The sequence below is a fragment of the Oncorhynchus masou genome, unplaced genomic scaffold (assembly GCF_036934945.1).
Source record: "Oncorhynchus masou masou isolate Uvic2021 unplaced genomic scaffold, UVic_Omas_1.1 unplaced_scaffold_1231, whole genome shotgun sequence".
Classification (NCBI taxonomy): Eukaryota; Metazoa; Chordata; class Actinopteri; order Salmoniformes; family Salmonidae; genus Oncorhynchus; species Oncorhynchus masou.
Window position 1 is genome coordinate 148,824 of NW_027002116.1, and position 22,182 is coordinate 171,005.

Genomic DNA, 22,182 nt, shown 5'->3' on the forward strand with positions numbered 1-22,182 from the left:
CAGGCAGGAGGAGGAATAACAGAACAGTTACTAATACAGGACCATGTCACAGGCAGGAGGAATAACAGAACAGTTACTAATACAGGACCTATACCATGTCACAGGCAGGAGGAGGAATAACAGAACAGTTACTAATACAGGACCATGTCACAGGCAGGAGGAATAACAGAACAGTTACTAATACAGGACCATGTCACAGGCAGGAGGAATAACAGAACAGTTACTAATACAGGACCTATACCATGTCACAGGCAGGAGGAATAACAGAACAGTTACTAATACAGGACCTATACCATGTCAAAGGCAGGAGGAATAACAGAACAGTTACTAATACAGGACCTATACCATGTCACAGGAGGAGGAATAACAGAACAGTTACTAATACAGGACCTATACCATGTCACAGGCAGGAGGAATAACAGAACAGTTACTAATACAGGACCATGTCACAGGCAGGAGGAGGAATAACAGAACAGTTACTAATACAGGACCATGTCAAAGGCAGGAGGGATAACAGAACAGTTACTAATACAGGACCTATACCATGTCACAGGCAGGAGGAATAACAGAACAGTTACTAATACAGGACCATGTCACAGGCAGGAGGAATAACAGAACAGTTACAAATACAGGACCATGTCACAGGCAGGAGGAATAACAGAACAGTTACTAATACAGGACCATGTCACAGGCAGGAGGAGGAATAACAGAACAGTTACTAATACAGGACCATGTCACAGGCAGGAGGAATAACAGAACAGTTACTAATACAGGACCTATACCATGTCACAGGCAGGAGGAATAACAGAACAGTTACTAATACAGGACCATGTCACAGGCAGGAGGAATAACAGAACAGTTACTAATACAGGACCTATACCATGTCACAGGCAGGAGGAATAACAGAACAGTTACTAATACAGGACCTATACCATGTCACAGGCAGGAGGAGGAATAACAGAACAGTTACTAATACAGGACCATGTCACAGGCAGGAGGAATAACAGAACAGTTACTAATACAGGACCATGTCACAGGCAGGAGGAATAACAGAACAGTTACTAATACAGGACCTATACCATGTCACAGGCAGGAGGAATAACAGAACAGTTACAAATACAGGACCATGTCACAGGCAGGAGGAATAACAGAACAGTTACTAATACAGGACCATGTCACAGGCAGGAGGAGGAATAACAGAACAGTTACTAATACAGGACCATGTCACAGGCAGGAGGAGGAATAACAGAACAGTTACTAATACAGGACCATGTCACAGGCAGGAGGAATAACAGAACAGTTACTAATACAGGACCTATACCATGTCACAGGCAGGAGGAATAACAGAACAGTTACTAATACAGGACCATGTCACAGGCAGGAGGAATAACAGAACAGTTACTAATACAGGACCTATACCATGTCACAGGCAGGAGGAATAACAGAACAGTTACCAATACAGGACCTATACCATGTCACAGGCAGGAGGAGGAATAACAGAACAGTTACTAATACAGGACCATGTCACAGGCAGGAGAAATAACAGAACAGTTACTAATACAGGACCATGTCACAGGCAGGAGGAATAACAGAACCATTACCAATACAGGACCTATACCATGTCACAGGCAGGAGGAGGAATAACAGAACAGTTACTAATACAGGACCATGTCACAGGCAGGAGGAATAACAGAACAGTTACTAATACAGGACCTATACCATGTCACAGGCAGGAGGAATAACAGAACAGTTACTAATACAGGACCATGTCACAGGCAGGAGGAGGAATAACAGAACAGTTACTAATACAGGACCTATACCATGTCACAGGTAGGAGGAATAACAGAACAGTCACTAATACAGGACCATGTCACAGGCAGGAGGAATAACAGAACAGTTACTAATACAGGACCTATACCATGTCACAGGTAGGAGGAATAACAGAACAGTTACTAATACAGGACCATGTCACAGGCAGGAGGAATAACAGAACAGTTACTAATACAGGACCTATACCATGTCACAGGCAGGAGGAGGAATAACAGAACAGTTACTAATACAGGACCTATACCATGTCACAGGTAGGAGGAATAACAGAACAGTTACTAATACAGGACCATGTCACAGGCAGGAGGAATAACAGAACAGTTACTAATACAGGACCTATACCATGTCACAGGCAGGAGGAATAACAGAACAGTTACTAATACAGGACCTATACCATGTCACAGGCAGGAGGAATAACAGAACAGTTACTAATACAGGACCTATACCATGTCACAGGCAGGAGGAATAACAGAACAGTTACTAATACAGGACCTATACCATGTCACAGGTAGGAGGAATAACAGAACAGTTACTAATACAGGACCATGTCACAGGCAGGCGGAATAACAGAACAGTTACTAATACAGGACCTATACCATGTCACAGGTAGGAGGAATAACAGAACAGTTACTAATACAGGACCATGTCACAGGCAGGAAGAATAACAGAACAGTTACTAATAAAGGACCTATACCATGTCACAGGTAGGAGGAATAACAGAACAGTTACTAATACAGGACCATGTCACAGGCAGGAGGAATAACAGAACAGTTACTAATACAGGACCTATACCATGTCACAGGAGGAGGAATAACAGAACAGTTACTAATACAGGACCATGTCACAGGCAGGAGGAATAACAGAACAGTTACTAATACAGGACCTATACCATGTCACAGGCAGGAGGAATAACAGAACAGTTACTAATACAGGACCTATACCATGTCACAGGCAGGAGGAATAACAGAACCGTTACCAATACAGGACCTATACCATGTCACAGGCAGGAGGAGGAATAACAGAACAGTTACTAATACAGGACCATGTCACAGGCAGGAGGAGGAATAACAGAACAGTTACTAATACAGGACCATGTCACAGGCAGGAGGAATAACAGAACAGTTACTAATACAGGACCTATACCATGTCACAGGCAGGAGGAATAACAGAACAGTTACTAATACAGGACCATGTCACATACAGGAGGAATAACAGAACAGTTACTAATACAGGACCATGTCACAGGCAGGAGGAGGAATAACAGAACAGTTACTAATACAGGACCATGTCACAGGCAGGAGGAGGAATAACAGAACAGTTACTAATACAGGACCATGTCACAGGCAGGAGGAATAACAGAACAGTTACTAATACAGGACCTATACCATGTCACAGGCAGGAGGAATAACAGAACAGTTACTAATACAGGACCATGTCACAGGCAGGAGGAATAACAGAACAGTTACTAATACAGGACCATGTCACAGGCAGGAGGAATAACAGAACAGTTACTAATACAGGACCACGTCACAGGCAGGAGGAATAACAGAACAGTTACTAATACAGGACCTATACCATGTCACAGGCAGGAGGAATAACAGAACCGTTACCAATACAGGACCTATACCATGTCACAGGCAGGAGGAGGAATAACAGAACAGTTACTAATACAGGACCATGTCACAGGCAGGAGAAATAACAGAACAGTTACTAATACAGGACCATGTCACAGGCAGGAGGAATAACAGAACCATTACCAATACAGGACCTATACCATGTCACAGGCAGGAGGAGGAATAACAGAACAGTTACTAATACAGGACCATGTCACAGGCAGGAGGAATAACAGAACAGTTACTAATACAGGACCTATACCATGTCACAGGCAGGAGGAATAACAGAACCGTTACTAATACAGGACCATGTCACAGGCAGGAGGAATAACAGAACAGTTACTAATACAGGACCTATTCCATGTCACAGGCAGGAGGAATAACAGAACAGTTACTAATACAGGACCATGTCACAGGCAGGAGGAATAACAGAACAGTTACTAATACAGGACCTATACCATGTCACAGGTAGGAGGAATAACAGAACAGTTACTAATACAGGACCATGTCACAGGCAGGCGGAATAACAGAACAGTTACTAATACAGGACCTATACCATGTCACAGGTAGGAGGAATAACAGAACAGTTACTAATACAGGACCATGTCACAGGCAGGAGGAATAACAGAACAGTTACTAATACAGGACCATGTCACAGGCAGGAGGAGGAATAACAGAACAGTTACTAATACAGGACCTATACCATGTCACAGGCAGGAGGAGGAATAACAGAACAGTTACTAATACAGGACCTATACCATGTCACAGGCAGGAGGAATAACAGAACAGTTACTAATACAGGACCATGTCACAGGCAGGAGGAGGAATAACAGAACAGTTACTAATACAGGACCATGTCACAGGCAGGAGGAATAACAGAACAGTTACTAATACAGGACCTATACCATGTCACAGGCAGGAGGAATAACAGAACAGTTACTAATACAGGACCTATACCATGTCACAGGTAGGAGGAATAACAGAACAGTTACTAATACAGGACCTATACCATGTCACAGGCAGGAGGAGGAATAACAGAACCGTTACTAATACAGGACCATGTCACAGGCAGGAGGAATAACAGAACAGTTACTAATACAGGACCTATACCATGTCACAGGTAGGAGGAATAACAGAACAGTTACTAATACAGGACCATGTCACAGGCAGGAGGAATAACAGAACAGTTACTAATACAGGACCTATACCATGTCACAGGCAGGAGGAATAACAGAACAGTTACTAATACAGGACCTATACCATGTCACAGGCAGGAGGAATAACAGAACAGTTACTAATACAGGACCTATACCATGTCACAGGCAGGAGGAGGAATAACAGAACAGTTACTAATACAGGACCTATACCATGTCACAGGCAGGAGGAGGAATAACAGAACAGTTACTAATACAGGACCATGTCACAGGAGGAGGAATAACAGAACGAATAACAGAACGTTTCCGCTGTCAAAACGTTTTCATGTGAAGTGGTGGGCCCCGCAACAAAATCTTTCCAAGAGTCCCCTAAAGGCTTTAGTCAACCACTTAGAGCCGGAACATGGTCAATGAATGACCTCGCTGTCCTCCCCTGTGCCATCCTTTAGTAATGACCAATAGACATCAAATCAAAGTTTATTTATCACGTGTGTCGAATAAAACGTTATCGTGAAATGCTTACCTAACGGCTCTAACCAATTGTGCAAAAAAGGTGTTAGGTGAACAATGGGTAAGTAGAGAAATAAAACAACAGTAAAAAGACAGGCTATATACAGTAGCGAGGCTACTTTAAAAAAAAATCAGACACGGGTTAGTGCATACAGACACGGGTTAGTGCATACAGACACGGGTTAGTGCATACAGACACGGGTTAGTGCATACAGACACGGGTTAGTGCATACAGACACGGGTTAGTGCATACAGACATGGGTTAGTGCATACAGACACGGGTTAGTGCATACAGACACGGGTTAGTGCATACAGACACGGGTTAGTGCATACAGACACGGGTTAGTGCATACAGACACGGGTTAGTGCATACAGACACGGGTTAGTGCATACAGACACGGGTTAGTGCATACAGACACGGGTTAGTGCATACAGACACCCGTTAGTGCATACAGACACCCGTTAGTGCATACAGACACTGGTTAGTGCATACAGACACCCGTTAGTGCATACAGACACCCGTTAGTGCATACAGACACCCGTTAGTGCATACAGACACCCGTTAGTGCATACAGACACCCGTTAGTGCATACAGACACCCGTTAGTGCATACAGACACGGGTTAGTGCATACAGACACGGGTTGTGCATACAGACACGGGTTAGTGCATACAGACACGGGTTAGTGCATACAGACACCCGTTAGTGCATACAGACACGGGTTAGTGCATAACAGACACCCGTTAGTGCATACAGACACCCGTTAGTGCATACAGACAGTTAGTGCATACAGACACCCGTTAGTGCATACAGACACGGGTTAGTGCATACAGACACGGGTTAGTGCATACAGACACGGGTTAGTCAGGCTGATTTGAGGTAGTATGTACATGTAGATATGGTTAAAGTGACTATGCATATATGATTTTTTTATTTTTTTATTTCACCTTTATTTAACCAGGTAGGCTAGTTGAGAACAAGTTCTCATTTGCAACTGCGACATGGCCAAGATAAAGCTTAGCAGTGTGAGCAGACAACACAGAGTTACACATGGAGTAAACAATTAACAAGTCAATAACACAGTACGGGCGAGTCTATATACATTGTGTGCAAAAGGCATGAGGAGGTAGGCGAATAATTACAACCTTGCAGATTAGCACTGGAGTGATAAATGATCAGATGGTCATGTACAGGTAGAGATACTGGTGTGCAAAAGAGCAGAAAAGTACATAAATAAAAACAGTGTGGGGATGAGGTAGGTGAAAATGGGTGGGTTATTTACCAATAGACTATGTACAGCTGCAGCGATCGGTTAGCTGCTCAGATAGCACATGTTTGAAGTTGGTGAGGGGGAGATAAAAGTCTCCAACTTCAGGGATTTTTTGTTCGTTCCAGTCACAGGCAGCAGAGTACTGGAACGATAAATGACAAAATGAGGAGTTGGCTTTAGGGATGATCAGTGAGATACACCTGCTGGAGCGCGTGCTACGGATGGGTGTTGCCATCGTGACCAGTGAACTGAGATAAGGCGGAGCTTTACCTAGCATGAACTTGTAGATGACCTGGAACCAGTGGGTCTGGCAGTAGAATATGACGAGGGCCAGCCGACTAGAGCATATCAAGTCGCAGTGGTGGGTGGATAAGGTGCTTTAGTGACAAAACGGATGGCACTGTGATAAACTGCATCCAGTTTGCTGAGTAGAGTGTTGGAGGCAATTTTGTAGATGACATCGCCAAAGTCGAGGATCGGTAGGATAGTCAGTTTTACTAGGGTGCGGATCAGTGAAGGAGGCTTTGTTGTGGAATAGAAAGCCAACTCTTGATTTGATTTTCGATTGGAGATGTTTGATATGAGTCTGGAAGGAGAGTTTACAGTCTAGCCAGACACCTAGGTACTTATAGGTGTCCACATATTCAAGGTCGGAACCGTCCAGGGTGGTGATGCTCATCGGGCATGCGGGTGCACCCACTCTGTGATCGGTTGAAAAGCATGCATTTGGTTTTACTAGCGTTTAAGAGCAGTTGGAGGCCACGGAAGGAGTGTTGTATGGCATTGAAGCTCGTTTGGAGGTTAGATAGCACAGTGTCCATCCTCCGGAAGTATATAGAATGGTGTCGTCTGCGTAGAGGTGGATCAGTAGGAATGACTCCAGCAAGAGCAACATCATTGATATATACAGAGAAATGACCCCGAGAATCCTGAACCCTGTGGCACCCCCATAGAGACTGCCAGAGGACCGGTCAGCATGCCCTCCGATTTGACACACTGAACTCTGTCTGCAAAGTAATTGGTGAACCAGGCAAGGCAGTCATCCGAAAAACCGAGGCTACTGAGTCTGCCGATAAGAATATGGTGATTGACAGTAGTTAAGCCTTGGCAAGGTCGTAGACGGCTGCACAGTACTGTCTTTTATCGATGGCGGTTATGATATCGTTTAGTACCTTGAGTGTGGCTGAGGTGCACTCCGTGATCGGCTCGAAAACCAGATTCACAGCGGAGAAGGTACGGTGGGATTCGAGATGGTCAGTGACCTGTTTGTTGACTTGGCTTTCGAAGACCTTAGATAGGCAGGGCAGGATGGATATAGGTTTGTAACAGTTTGGGTCCAGGGTGTCACCCCCTTTGAAGTAGGGGATGACTCCAGCTTTCCAATCCTTGGGGATCTCAGACGATATGAGAGAGAGGTTGAACAGGCTGGTAACAGGGGTTGCGACAATCGGCGGATAGTTTCAGAAATAGAGGGTCCAGATTGTCAAGCCCAGCTGATTTGTACGGGTCCAGGTTTTGCAGCTCTTTCAGAACATCTGCTATGATGCTATGATGTTGATGATGATGTTGATGATGAACAGAGAGTAGCGTAAAAGAGGGGTTGGTGGGTGGCGGGACACAATGCAGATAGCCTACTATGATATCAGAGGAACATTCCTCATAATCTAGGACTTTTTTTGGGCCAGAATGAGTTTTCTTTGTGCCAACAACATGAAGAACTTGACTCTATCGCTTGCCTGGATGCTGATCCTTAATGGACAAATAGAAAGGATTTGCGGTTTTGGGACTATTCTACCTGGCAGACTAGAGCAGACTCTCGTTAAAAGTAGCTGAAGGATTGCAGTGATTTGAATCGAGGTCTGCAGGCTGCTGGTTTCTATAGTCCTTTGCGCTCCCTCTCTCTGAGGTCACCCATCAGTGTGTCTGTACATCAGCCCCTGGGAGTGTTGAATTCATTATAGCAGCTCGGAGGGCTCAAATTAAAGGAGCCAATCAGAGGATCAGTATTAAGAGAAATGGAACAGGCCAGATCAAATGTTTCAGTAAGAAAGAGAGGCTGGAAGGAGAACCAGGGAGGAGACCTTGTCTTTTCAGAGAACAATAAAGAAAGACTATGACACACACAAACACACGCACGACTCCATCCTCCGCGCACCACACGTTTTAAGTGCTGTAGGGAATGATGCTGGAGGGCGAAGCAGAGGTATTTTTTTGTTTTCTTTGTAGAATAAAGAAGGATAAATGACAAAATGAGGTCAGGCTCTTAAAGATAAATGACTCTTTGTACCTGTGGGACGTTCATCTAACTGTGATCAGTAGTAAATGACTCCATCCTCCTGTATCCACCCACTCTGTGATCATTAGTTAATGACTCCATCCTCCTGTATCCACCCACTCTGTGATCAGTAGTTAATGACTCCATCCTCCTGTATCCACCCACTCTGTGATCAGTAGTTAATGACTCCATCCTCCTGTATCCACCCACTCTGTGATCAGTAGTTAATGACTCCATCCTCCTGTATCCACCCACTCTGTGATCAGTAGTTAATGACTCCATCCTCCTGTATCCACCCACTCTGTGATCATTAGTTAATGACTCCATCCTCCTGTATCCACCCACTCTGTGATCAGTAGTTAATGACTCCATCCTCCTGTATCCACCCACTCTGTGATCAGTAGTTAATGACTCCATCCTCCTGTATCCACCCACTCTGTGATCAGTAGTTAATGACTCCATCCTCCTGTATCCACCCACTCTGTGATCAGTAGTTAATGACTCCATCCTCCTGTATCCACTCTGTGATCAGTAGTTAATGACTCCATCCTCCTGTATCCACCCACTCTGTGATCAGTAGTTAATGACTCCATCCTCCTGTACCCACTCTGTGATCAGTAGTTAATGACTCCATCCTCCTGTATCCACCCACTCTGTGATCAGTAGTTAATGACTCCATCCTCCTGTATCCACCCACTCTGTGATCAGTAGTTAATGACTCCATCCTCCTGTATCCACCCACTCTGTGATCAGTAGTTAATGACTCCATCCTCCTGTATCCACCCACTCTGTGATCAGTAGTAAATGACTCCATCCTCCTGTACCCACTCTGTGATCAGTAGTTAATGACTCCATCCTCCTGTACCCACTCTGTGATCAGTAGTTAATGACTCCATCCTCCTGTATCCACCCACTCTGTGATCAGTAGTTAATGACTCCATCCCCTGTACCCACTCTGTGATCAGTAGTTAATGACTCCATCCTCCTGTATCCACCCACTCTGTGATCAGTAGTTAATGACTCCATCCTCCTGTATCCACTCTGTGATCAGTAGTTAATGACTCCATCCTCCTGTATCCACTCTGTGATCAGTAGTTAATGACTCCATCCTCCTGTACCCACTCTGTGATCAGTAGTTAATGACTCCATCCCCCTGTACCCACTCTTTGATCAGTAGTTAATGACTCCATCCTCCTGTATCCACTCTGTGATCAGTAGTTAATGACTCCATCCTCCTGTATCCACCCACTCTGTGATCAGTAGTAAATGACTCCATCCTCCTGTATCCACTCTGTGATCAGTAGTTAATGACTCCATCCTCCCGTATCCACTCTGTGATCAGTAGTTAATGACTCCATCCCCTGTACCCACTCTGTGATCAGTAGTTAATGACTCCATCCTCCTGTATCCACTCTGTGATCAGTAGTTAATGACTCCATCCTCCTGTATCCACCCACTCTGTGATCAGTAGTTAATGACTCCATCCTCCTGTATCCACTCTGTGATCAGTAGTTAATGACTCCATCCTCCTGTATCCACCCACTCTGTGATCAGTAGTTAATGACTCCATCCTCCTGTACCCACTCTTTGATCAGTAGTTAATGACTCCATCCCCCTGTACCCACTCTTTGATCAGTAGTTAATGACTCCATCCTCCTGTATCCACCCACTCTGTGATCAGTAGTTAATGACTCCATCCTCCTGTATCCACCCACTCTGTGATCAGTAGTTAATGACTCCATCCTCCTGTATCCACCCACTCTGTGATCAGTAGTTAATGACTCCATCCTCCTGTATCCACCCACTCTGTGATCAGTAGTTAATGACTCCATCCTCCTGTATCCACCCACTCTGTGATCAGTAGTTAATGACTCCATCCTCCTGTATCCACCCACTCTGTGATCAGTAGTTAATGACTCCATCCTCCTGTATCCACTCTGTGATCAGTAGTTAATGACTCCATCCTCCTGTATCCACCCACTCTGTGATCAGTAGTTAATGACTCCATCCTCCTGTATCCACCCACTCTGTGATCAGTAGTTAATGACTCCATCCTCCTGTATCCACTCTGTGATCAGTAGTTAATGACTCCATCCTCCTGTATCCACTCTGTGATCAGTAGTTAATGACTCCATCCTCCTGTATCCACCCACTCTGTGATCAGTAGTTAATGACTCCATCCTCCTGTATCCACCCACTCTGTGATCAGTAGTTAATGACTCCATCCTCCTGTATCCACCCACTCTGCACGCCTATCTTCTCACACACATTAGCCCACAGTCAAGGTGCACAGACACACGCAGATGCACGCACACACACACACACACACACACACACACACACACACACACACACACACACTCCTCTATTCACCATCACAGCATCCCCAAAGAGTTTATAATGTCATGAAAATAAGTGATTCCAGTACATTGCAACCAGCTGATGAGGACCTGGGGAAATCACCTCACAATCACAACTGACATGTAGGACAATGTACCTCCCCCACCCCACCCCGTACAAGTGACTGACTCACACAGCAGTGTGCACACAAACACACAGTAGTTGATCTGGTTCACAAGAAGCCCTTTATTTTGTATGTAATGAGCAGACATACTGTGACTACAGCAGAAGTGTTACGTCATCACAGAGGAATGTATGGGGACCGAAGAGGACATGGAGGTAATGGGAACCGTACGCTGGTCTGTTAAACACATCAGCCAGGAGAGGGAGGAGAGACAGAGGTACCAAGACGTCTTTGTTTGAAGGAGATCACCTACTGTAGCCTGATTTCATTTACACTATTCTGGTGTTCTTCCTCCTCTCTGTCTTTACTGTAGGGGGTGTGTTCTGTCTTTACTGTAGGGGGTGTGTTCTGTCTTTACTGTAGGGGGGGGTGTGTGTGTTCTGTCTTTACTGTAGGGGGGGTGTGTTCTGTCTTTACTGTCGTCTTTACTGGGGGGGTGTGTTCTGTCTTTACTGTAGGGGGGTGTGTTCTGTCTTTACTATAGGGGGGGTGTGTGTGTTCTGTCTTTACTGTCGGGGGTGTGTGTTCTGTCTTTATTGTAGGGGGGGGGTGTGTCCTGTCTTTACTGTAAGGGGGGGGGTGTGATCTGTCTTTACTGTAAGGGGGGTGTGATCTGTCTTTACTGTAGGGGAGTGTGTTCTGTCTTTACTGTAGGGGGGGTGTTCTGTCTTTACAGTAGGGGAGTGTGTTCTGTCTTTACTGTAGGGGGTGTGTGTTCTGTCTTTTGTGTGGGGGGGTGTGTGTTCTGTCTTTACTGTGGGGGGGGGGGTGTGTTCTGTCTTTACTGTAGGGGTGTGTGTTCTGTCTTTACTGTAGGGGGTGTGTTCTGTCTTTACTGTAGGGGGTGTGTTTCTCTTGCTTCCTGTATGTGACTTAATTGGAGATGTTGATGTAGCACAGAGCAGTATGACCTGCTCCTGTAGACTAAGGAATAACCCTGACATACACACTTTCTTCTCAGTGCCCCATTTTCCAATTAGCTCACACAACAAGGAGAGAGAGAATGGAGTGAGAGAGAGGGAGACTTTTCAAAGTGTTTCTTACATGGACGTAATATGCGCGGTATGTTGTGCTACATCAACAGATCTAGTGTAGGCTGATACATAGTGTAAACTAACACTGTTGTTGTTCTGAACTGTGAGAGAGTCTAGTTGGACTGGACCCCCAGACACTCTCAAAGCCCCCAGCTGTCACACAGCCATGTTGAGATTCTCAACCCACTTACTATGTACTTATGGAGTTGGTGCACCACCGGTGTCTCTGTCAATCACGTCAGGACGCTTTAGTGGATGTTCTTTAAGGAGATCTGAAGCCTGTCTTTATTATTTTACACAGTACAGCAGGAAATGGTGGTAGGGGAGGCCGGGTGGTAGGGGAGGCCGGGGGTGGTAGGGGAGGCCGGGGTGGTAGGGGAGGCCGGGGTGGTAGGGGAGGCCGGGGTGGTAGGGGAGGCCGGGGTGGTAGGGGAGGCCGGGGTGGTAGGGGAGGCCGGGGTGGTCGGGGAGACGGGGTGGTAGGGGAGGCCGGGTGGTAGGGGAGACGGGGTGGTAGGGGGAGACGGGTGGAGGCGGGGTGGTAGGGGAGACTGTGTGGGTAGGGGAGCCCGGGTGGTAGGGGGAGCCGGGTGGTAGGGGGGGAGGTGGGGTGGTAGGGGAGGCGGGGTGGTAGGGGAGACCATGCCTTCTCTCTAGGAGGGTGGGTCACCTCCACCACTTTGTGTCCCACAGATGTGCCGTCTCTCTGGGAGCGTGTGTGTGTCTCTCTGGGAGCGTGCGTGTGTCTCTCTGGGAGCGTGCGTGTTTCTCTCTGGGAGCGTGCGTGTTTCTCTCTGGGAGCGTGCGTGTGTCTCTCTGGGAGCCAGCATGCTGCTGGACTGTAGTGGACTCTGCTTTATGTAATCATCCTACCAGTCAACAACACTCTACCACTGTTTACAAAGCTGTGTGTGTGTCAGGTTTCCTCTCAATGCCTTACATAAGGACAGAGACGGACAGAGACGGACAGAGACGGACAGAGACGGACAGAGACGGATAAACATTTAGCAGGTCCCCCGTGGGGAGTGTTGTGGTTCATCTTTCTCAGAGGGGAACTGTGTGTCACGTATTTTTGAGGGACTGTAGTATGTTGTTGTGACTGTGAGGTGATTTCTCATCAGCTGGTTGCAATGTACTGGAATCACTTATTTTCATGTCATTATAAACTCAGCAAAAAAAGACATGTTCTCTCACTGTCAACTGCGTTTATTTTCAGCAAACTTAACATGTGTAAATATTTGTATGAACAAGATTCAACAACTGAGACATAAACTAAACAAGGTCCACAGACATGTGACTAACAGAAATGGAATAATGTGTTCCTGAACAAAGGGGGGGTCAAAATCAAAAGTAACCGTCAGTATCTGGTGTGGCCACCAGCTGCATTAAGTACTGCAGTGCATCTCCTCTTCATGGACTGCACCAGATTTGCCAGTTCTTGCCGTTAGATGTTACCTCACTCCTCCACCAAGGCACCTGCAAGTTCCCGGACATTTCTGGGGGAAATGGCCTTAGCCCTCACCCTCTGATCCAACAGGTCCCAGACGTGCTCAATGGGATTGAGATCTGGGCTCTTCACTGGCCATGGCAGAACACTGACATTCTTGTCTTGCAGGAAATCACACACAGAATGAGCAGTATGGCTGGTGGCATTGTCATGCTGGAGGGTCATGTCAGGATGAGCCTGCAGGAAGGGTACCACATGAGGGAGGAGGATGTCTTCCCTGTAACACACAGCGTTGAGATTGCCTGCAATGACAACAAGCTCAGTCCGATGATACTGTGACACACCGCCCCAGACCATGACGGACCCTCCACCTCCATATCGATCCCGCTCCAGGCCTCTGTGTAACGCTCATTCCTTTGACGATAAACACGAATCTGACCATAACCCCTGGTGAGACACAACCGCGACTCGTCAGTGAAGAGCACTTTTTGCCAGTCCTGTCTGGTCCAGTGACAGTGGGTTTGTGCCCATACGTGACGTTGTTGCCGGTGATGTCTGGTGAGGACCTGCCTTACAACAGGCCTACAAGCACTCAGTCCAGCCTCTCTCAGCCTATTACGGACAGTCTGAGCACTGATGGAGGGATTGTACGTTCCTGGTGTAACTCGGGCTGTTGTTGTTGCCATCCTGTACCTGTCCCGCAGGTGTGATGTTCGGATCTACCGATCTTGTGCAGGTGTGGTTACACGTGGTCTGCCACTGCGAGGACGATCAGCTGTCTCCCTGTAGCGCTGTCTTAGATGACTCATAGTACAGACATTGCAATTTCTTTCCCCTGGCCACATCTGCAGTCCTCATGCCTCCTTGCAGCATGCCTAAGGCACGTTCACGCAGGTGAGCAGGGACCCTGGGCATCTTTCTTTTGGTGTCTTTCAGAGTCAGTAGAAAGACCTCTTTAGTGTCCTAAGTTTTCATAACTGTGACCTTAATTGCCTACCATCTGTAAGCTGTTAGTGTCTTAACGACCGTTCCACAGGTGCATGTTCATTAATTGTTTACGTTTCATTGAACAAGCATGAGAAACAGTGTTTAAACCCTTTACAATGAAGATCTGTGAAGTTATTTGATTTTTACAAATTAACTTTGAAAGACAGGGTCCTGAAAAAGGGACTTTTCGTTTTTTGCTGAGTTTAGTCTCTGTGTTTCATGTCATTACATCTGTGTGTGCCCCTTATTGTCGACAACTGTATAGTTGAACAGTAAAGATGTCTCATTTACACACACAGAGATGGAATTATGGCTGGTTACCTCTGTAGACCGCTGCTCCCCGGGGACTTTGAGTAAGACTCTAAACCAATTAGTATAATGGTGTGTCTCTGACATAAAACAGACATACATCTGTGTTCTACCTGCAGTGTTATAATTCCATCTGTGTTCTACCTGCAGCATTATAATTCCATCTGTGTTCTGCCTGCAGTATTATAATTCCATCTGTGTTCTACCTGTAGGATTATAATTCCATCTGTGTTCTACCTGCAGCGTTATAATTCCATCTGTGTGTTCTACCTGCAGCGTTATAATTCCATCTGTGTTCTACCTGCAGCGTTATAATTCCATCTGTGTTCTACCTGCAGGATTATAATTCCATCTGTGTTCTACCTGTAGGATTATAATTCCATCTGTGTTCTACCTGCAAGATTTTTATTTTTTTATTTTACCTTTATTTTACTAGGCAAGTCAGTTAAGAACAAATTCTTATTTTCAATGACCGCCTGGGAACAGTGGGTTAACTGCCTGTTCAGGGGCAGAATGACAGATTTGTACCTTGTCTGCTCGGGATTCGAACTTGCAACCTTTCGGTTACTAGTCCAACGCTCTAACCACTAGGCTACCCTGCCGCCCATTATTCCTGCTTGCATGGAATAATAATATATACTATCAACCTTGATCTCCCTGTGAGGAGGATCCTTCACCTTACTGTAACATCTCGATGTCTCGGTCTACCTGAGACGATGATCATTCCCTGTAAGATGGTCCCCACTCTCTTTCCTGAGCATCTGTTTTCTGCATGGAACCCATCTAAGCCTGCCTCTGGCTCTCCTTTTCATTGAATACATCAACCTTCATCTGCCTGTGAAGATGTCTGTTTGCCGTACTGTTAGATCTAGTGCTCTCAGGCAGGGCTGTGTTTCAGCAGCAGCAGTCGTTATCTTTCTATCTATTCTACTTCATGTGTTCTGTTATAAGCACTTTGTGAAAAAGGGCATTATAAAATCAATTAGATTGATACTCACTCTGACGCTCTCTGTCTGTGTGCATGTGTGTGCGCCTGTGTGTGTGCGCCTGTGTGTGTGCGTGTGTGTGTGTTAGAGGTCGACCGATTATGATTTTTCAACACCGATACCAATTATTGGAGGACCAAAAAAAGCCGATACCGATTTAATCGGCCAATTTTTGTATTTTTTTAATTTGTAATAATGACAATTATAACAATACTGAATTAACACTTATTTTAACTTAATATAATACATCAATAAAATCTATTTAGCCTGAAGTAATGAATGAAACATGTTCAATTTGGTTTAAATAATGCAAAAACAAAATGTTAGGGTTAGAAAGTAAAAGTGCAATATGTGCCATTACATTTACATTTAAGTCATTTAGCAGACGCTCTTATCGTGTAAGAAAGCTAACGTTTAAGTTCCTTTAAGCTCAGAACATGAGAACATATGAAAGCTGGTGGTTCCTTTAAACATGAGTCTTCAATATTACCAGGTAAGAAGTTTTAGGTTGTAGTTATTATAGGAATTGTAGGACTATTTCCCTCTATACAATTTGTGTTTCATTAACCTTTGACTATTGGATGTTCTTATAGGCACTATAGTATTGCCAGTGTAACAGTATAGCTTCCGTCCCTCTCCTCGCTCTTCCCTGGGCTCGAACCAGCAACACAACAACAGCCACCATCGAAGCAGCGTTACCCATGCAGAGCAAGTGGAACAACTACTAGAAGGCCCTGAGCGAGTGACGTTTGAAACACTTTAGCTCGCGCTAACTAGCTAGCCATTTCACTTCGGTTACACCAGCCTCATCTCGGGAGTTGATATGCTTGAAGTCATCAACAGGGCAATGCTTGACACACAACGAAGAGCTGCTGGCAAAACGCACAAAAGTGCTGTTTGAATGAATGTTTACACGCCTGCTTCTGCCTACCACCGCTCAGTCAGATACTTAGATACTTGTATGCTCAGTCAGATTATATGCAACACAGGACACGCTAGATAATATCTAGTAATATCATCAACCATGTGTAGTTAGCTTGTGATTATGATTGATTGTTTTTATAAGAGAAGTTTAATACTAGCTAGTAACTTACCTTGGCTTACTGCATTCGCGTAACAGGCAGTCAGTCTCCTTGTGGAGTGCAATGAGAGAGGAAGGTCGTTATTGCGTTGGACGAGTTAACTGTAAGGTTGCAAGAATGGATCCCCTGAGCTGACAAGGTGAAAATCTGTCGTTCTGCCCCTGACCAAGGCAGTTAGCCCACTGTTCCTAGGCCGTCATTGAAAATAAGAATGTGTTCTTTGACTTGCCTCGTTAAATAAATGGGTAAAAAAAATTGCGCCCAAAATCCCGATTTCCGATTGTTATGAAAACTTGAAATCGGCCCTAATTAATCGGCCATTCTGATTAATCGGTCGACCTCTAGTGTGTGTGTGCGCACCTGTGTGTGTGTGTGTGTGTGTGTGTGTGTGTGTGTGTGTGTGTGTGTGTGTGAGTGTGTGTGCACCTGTCTGCATGCGTGAGTGTCTGTCTGCTGCAGATGCTGATAACGCTGAGCCACCACTCCTGGCCCTGTGCACTGTTTTGCTCCGTCCCGATAAGTTTCTCCTCCAGTCTGTTCCCCCAGACCCAGTTTTACTGAACGTTCAGAAAGTTTGGCAGAACCAGGAAGGTGACCTCTGGTGTCAGCCAATCAGTGTCCAGGAAACTGGTGTCAGCCAATCAGTGTCCAGGGAGGGAGTTAGTGGACCTGAAGAGCGACTGCACCGACCTTGGTTTAACAGGCCACACAGGGATGTAGGGAATCACGAATGACTTGCCAAACTGTAGTGGTTTACACATTATGGTGTGCAGATACTGAAGGATTTTCCACCCTGGAACACATTGGTACCATTGCAGGGTATTATAATTGGAGAAGTACAGCAGAGTAAGGTAAAGTACAATGGACCTGCCAGCAGTATGGACAGGGACTGAGGAAGCAGGGGGACTGCTTGGAGTAGCTGCCTTTACACACCTGTCAGACTGGGACTGGACTAATTGGAAGAAACCCTGGAGGGAGGGAGGGAGGGAGGGAGAGGGAGGGAGGGAGGGAGGGAGGGAGAGAGGGGAGGGAGGAGGGAGGGAGGGAGGGGGGAGAGGGAGAGGGAGGGAGGGGAGGGAGAGGGAGGGAGAGGGGAGGGGAGGGAGGAGGGAGAGGGGGAGGGGAGGGGGAGAGAGGGAGGTGTGGATGTGGATGGGAGATGTCAAGCCTGTTCCATGTTTGTAGTAATGGTTGCATTGTCATTGTAGAGAGAAGACTGGTTATGTTATTCTGTGTATACATAGTGGACATTGTTATTCCTTGGGGAGGAGGGGCTCGTTGTAAAGGCTGGAGATGAATGAGGGGATGGTATTCCGTTTGTTTGATGCCAACCCATTTACTCCGTTCCAGCTGTCCTCCTCTTAGCAGCCTCCACTGTGCTTTCCATGTAATACTATGCAGAAAGACCACGGCATTATTTCAGTCTCTCTCTCTCTCTCATTCCACCTACATAATCAATGGTCCTCCCTCTCCTCCATATTCCTCTCCTCCCCTGCTACAGTCATTGATAACAGAACATGTTGAAAAGCTATAGGTGGACTATTGATTCAACAGGGTTATTCTAGGAATTGAGAAGTGCTGTGTCCCTACGATTGTTTATTATGTGTGTGGGCAAGTGTGTGTGTGTGTGTACACAAGTGGGCAAGTGTGTGTGTGTGTGTGTGTAGGCAAGCAAGTGGGCAAGTGTGTGTGTGTGTGTGTGTGTGTGTGTGTGTGTGTGTGTGTGTGTGTGTGTGTGTATGGCCACTCTAGTAGTATGCCAGCTTGTTCTACTGTCATTGTCTGTTTCTCCTCTAACAAACTCCCCTCCCTTCTCTCTCTTTCAGTCCATCATGGAACAGTTCAACCCCTGCTTGCGGAACTTCGTTGCCATGGGGAAGAGCTATGAGAAGGCCCTATCCAGTGAGTGTTCTATTCTTCCTCTCCTCTAATCGGGTTCTATGGCCTGTTCTTCTCTCCTGTTTGCTGTCTGTTCCTCACCTCGCTCTCTCTTTCTCCTGCTCTCACTCTCTCCTCTCCTCCCACTCCTCTCCCTCTCCTCTCCAGGTCTAGGCAGCCAGTCACCAGCCTCCTTCTCTCACTCTCTCCTCTCCTCCCACTCCTCTCCCTCTCCTCTCCAGGTCTAGGCAGCCAGTCACCAGTCTCCTCCTCCTCACTCTCTCCTCTCCTCCCACTCCTCTCCCTCTCCTCTCCAGGTCTAGGCAGCCAGTCACCAGCCTCCTGCTCTCACTCTCTCCTCTCCTCCCACTCCTCTCCCTCTCCTCTCCAGGTCTAGGCAGCCAGTCACCAGTCTCCTCCTCTCCTCTCTCCTCTCCTCCCACTCCTCTCCCTCTCCTCTCCAGGTCTAGGCAGCCAGTCACCAGCCTCCTGCTCTCACTCTCTCCTCTCCTCCCACTCCTCTCCCTCTCCTCTCCAGGTCTAGGCAGCCAGTCACCAGCCTCCTGCTCTCACTCTCTCCTCTCCTCCCCTCCTCTCCCTCTCCTCTCCAGGTCTAGGCAGCCAGTCACCAGCCTCCTGCTCTCACTCTCTCCTCTCCTCCCACTCCTCTCCCTCTCCTCTCCAGGTCTAGGCAGCCAGTCACCAGCCTCCTGCTCCCAGTCTCCTTTGTGCCGTCTCATTTAAAGAAAGAGATGATATTTCTCATCCTGACACCATAGTAGTCACACAGCCAGTCTTATCATCTTGTCTGCAACCCCACTAGCACACCCTCGGGAGTGAGGATGTTTCCCAAATGCTATCCTGTTCCCTACATAGTGCACTACTTTAGACCAGAGGGAATAGGGTGTTGTTTGGGACTCAGACAGAGAGGTGTGTTGCAGAGCAGCAGTACAATCGACAGCTGGGTCCTAATCAGAGCAGAGATGGAGCACTGTGTACCTCTGGTGGAGTGATAGACAGTTCACTATAAAATATCTGATAGACAATGGAAGTGTGTGTGTGTGTGTGTTTGCTCACTCTTTGGTTTTACTAAAGAGGTTTAGGAGAGCAGACGAGTACAGATGGACTTATCACACAGAGGACAGAGTGTAGTTGAACCTAACTGGCTCAGATATCTCTCACTTTGTACCGTAGGTCAGGTCGCCAGTCAACACCCCAATACACACCACTGACACAAGAACACATTAGCTGACAGAAGAGTCTATCACTGTCTCCTCAACACTGAATATATCCAGATAACTTGGTGGGATAATGACCCATGAAGGAGTCTGCCCTCTGCAGTGGGATAATGACCCATGAAGGAGTCTGCCCTCTGCAGTGGGATAATGACCCATGAAGGAGTCTGCCCTCTGCAGTGGGATAATGACCCATGAAGGAGTCTGCCCTCTGCAGTGGGATAATGACCCATGAAGGAGTCTGCCCTCTGCAGTGGGATAATAAAAACCCATGAAGGAGTCTGCCCTCTGCAGTGGGATAATGACCCATGAAGGAGTCTGCCCTCTGCAGTGGGATAATGACCCATGAAGGAGTCTGCCCTCTGCAGTGGGATAATGACCCATGAAGGAGTCTGCCCTCTGCAGTGGGATAATGACCCATGAAGGAGTCTGCCCTCTGCAGTGGGATAATGACCCATGAGTGGGATAATGACCCATGAGTCTGCCCTCTGCAGTGGGATAATGACCCATGAAGGAGTCTGCCCTCTGCAGTGGGATAATGACCCATGAAGGAGTCTTCCCTCTGCAGTGGGATAATGACCCATGAAGGAGTCTTCCCTCTGCAGTGGGATAATGACCCATGAAGGAGTCTGCCCTCTGCAGTGGGATAATGACCCATGAAGGAGTCTGCCCTCTGCAGTGGGATAATGACCCATGAAGGAGTCTGCCCTCTGCAGTGGGTCAGGGGGAAGGAGCTCCTCCTCTGACTGGCTGGTCTCTTGTTGTTTGTTTTACCTTTATTTAACTAAACAAGTCAGTTAAGAACAAATTCTTATTTTCAATGACGGCCTGGGAACAGTGGGTTAACTGCCTTGTTCAGGGGCAGAACAACAGATTTGTACCTTGTCAGCTCGGGATTCGAACTTGCAACCTTTCGGTTACTAGTCCAACGCTCTAACCACTCTGACCCCCCCCTTCACCCCATGCCAGTTTATCTGTTCCTGGTAGGCTGGGCAGGTCTAATGGGGAGACCTGGAGGATTGGCCCAGGCCAGTTTATCTGTTCCTGGTAGGCTGGGCAGGTCTAATGGGGAGACCTGGAGGATTGGCCCAGGCCAGTTTATCTGTTCCTGGTAGGCTGGGCAGGTCTAATGGGGAGACCTGGAGGATTGGCCCAGGCCAGTTTATCTGTTCCTGGTAGGCTGGGCAGGTCTAATGGGGAGACCTGGAGGATTGGCCCAGGCCAGTTTATCTGTTCCTGGTAGGCTGGGCAGGTCTAATGGGGAGACCTGGAGGATTGGCCCAGGCCAGTTTATCTGTTCCTGGTAGGCTGGGCAGGTCTAATGGGGAGACCTGGAGGATTGGCCCAGGCCAGTTTATCTGTTCCTGGTAGGCTGGGCAGGTCTAATGGGGAGACCTGGAGGATTGGCCCAGGCCAGTTTATCTGTTCCTGGTAGGCTGGGCAGGTCTAATGGGGAGACCTGGAGGATTGGCCCAGGCCAGTTTATCTGTTCCTGGTAGGCTGGGCAGGTCTAATGGGGAGACCTGGAGGATTGGCCCAGGCCAGTTTATCTGTTCCTGGTAGGCTGGGCAGGTCTAATGGGGAGACCTGGAGGATTGGCCCAGGCCAGTTTATCTGTTCCTGGTAGGCTGGGCAGGTCTAATGGGGAGACCTGGAGGATTGGCCCAGGCCAGTTTATCTGTTCCTGGTAGGCTGGGCAGGTCTAATGGGGAGACCTGGAGGATTGGCCCAGGCCAGTTTATCTGTTCCTGGTAGGCTGGGCAGGTCTAATGGGGAGACCTGGAGGATTGGCCCAGGCCAATTAGGCCATTAAGAGGCGAGTGAAGAGGAGGGGGCGTGGGTGGACATATGCTGTAAATCCATATGGTCGTGTTAGTAAGTAACTAAGCTTTAGTCTGAGCCTCAACGGTCCATAGGGCAGGAGCCTGTCTTTTTTTTGTAATGTGAGGCAGCTTGATGTACAAGTTCACCCCCTGGACAGGACTCTTCTGTTGGCTGGGACTGGGGACTGGGGGACTTGGGGCTGGGACTTGGGACTGGGGGATGGGGACT

General features: G+C 47.1%; 1 long non-coding RNA gene across 1 annotated transcript in view; it reads left to right on the forward strand.

The window, feature by feature from the left end:
* The window catches only part of LOC135529998 (uncharacterized), a 61,669-nt gene that overhangs the window by 37,051 nt on the left and 2,436 nt on the right, over positions 1–22,182 (forward strand). Inside the window, exon 2 of the long non-coding RNA XR_010453783.1 lies at positions 18,844–18,919. This is a non-coding gene — a long non-coding RNA (uncharacterized LOC135529998). The remainder of the gene's footprint in view (positions 1–18,843; positions 18,920–22,182) is intronic.